Source organism: Odontomachus brunneus, unplaced genomic scaffold (genome assembly GCF_010583005.1).
Source record: "Odontomachus brunneus isolate Ranch 3 - 2012 unplaced genomic scaffold, Obru_v1 Obru_scaffold_324, whole genome shotgun sequence".
Taxonomy (NCBI): Eukaryota; Metazoa; Arthropoda; class Insecta; order Hymenoptera; family Formicidae; genus Odontomachus; species Odontomachus brunneus.
Window position 1 is genome coordinate 166793 of NW_022639774.1, and position 911 is coordinate 167703.

The following is a 911-nucleotide window of genomic DNA, read 5'->3' on the forward strand; positions in this document are numbered from 1 at the left end:
CGACAGAGCGGTGTATGGATAGGAAACCGACGTCGCGAATCCACTTCGGTCGGTAGAGCGGTATCGGAGAGGATGTCGACGTCGCGTATCCACTTCGGTCGACGGAAGGTCTAGGATCTCTAGGAAGTGCGAGTTCTGGTCGGTCGTGCGCTTCATAGGAGCTTTCCGATCAATCTCTCCCGATATCAATTTTCTGTCGGCTTTTATACAAAATTATAACAAACAGTTTCGACTGTTTGTTGACATTGCGGTTGTTCGGCGTTTTGTTATTCCTTGTTTCCGGATGTCGTGACGCTTTCCGGATCGTCACATCACCCCCCCCCCCTTTGTAGTGCCTGTCCCGGGCACTAACTAAATACTAAATCAAATACTTGCTACTCTAACTAACTTATAACTACTTAATCTACCCGTCACCTATGTTAGTTACTTAAATTTTAACTTAACTGAAACTTATTCCTAATAACGATCTTACTCCCTATGGTTTGTATTATTTAATCTATCTAACTTTGTATGCGAGTTTAAGCTCGGCTGTTTCCGAAAACTTAAATCTCCATAACTCTCCGTCGACGTACCGTCGGTACTTGCGGGTTACTTGTGCCGCATAGTACGGCACGTCGACGGTACGCCCCCTGGAGATCTGGACGCGGATAGGTGCTGGTTGCGATTCGCGGGTTTTTATTACAATTTTGGTTTTTACCGGTTCGTCTGTCCGAATTTTTATCGCCGGTCGTGCTCTGGGTAGGCTTGGTTGCCCCTCCGCATTGGCTGCTGTTGGCGATGGTAGAGCTGCTCGCGTTTTGGTGCTTCCAGGTGTTGACGTTAGATGTTGGTTTGTTCCCCATGTTAAAGGTCTGACCCATGGTCTGTGTCTTTGGACTGGTTCTTGTTCCAGGTTCATAAGCGCTCGAAGC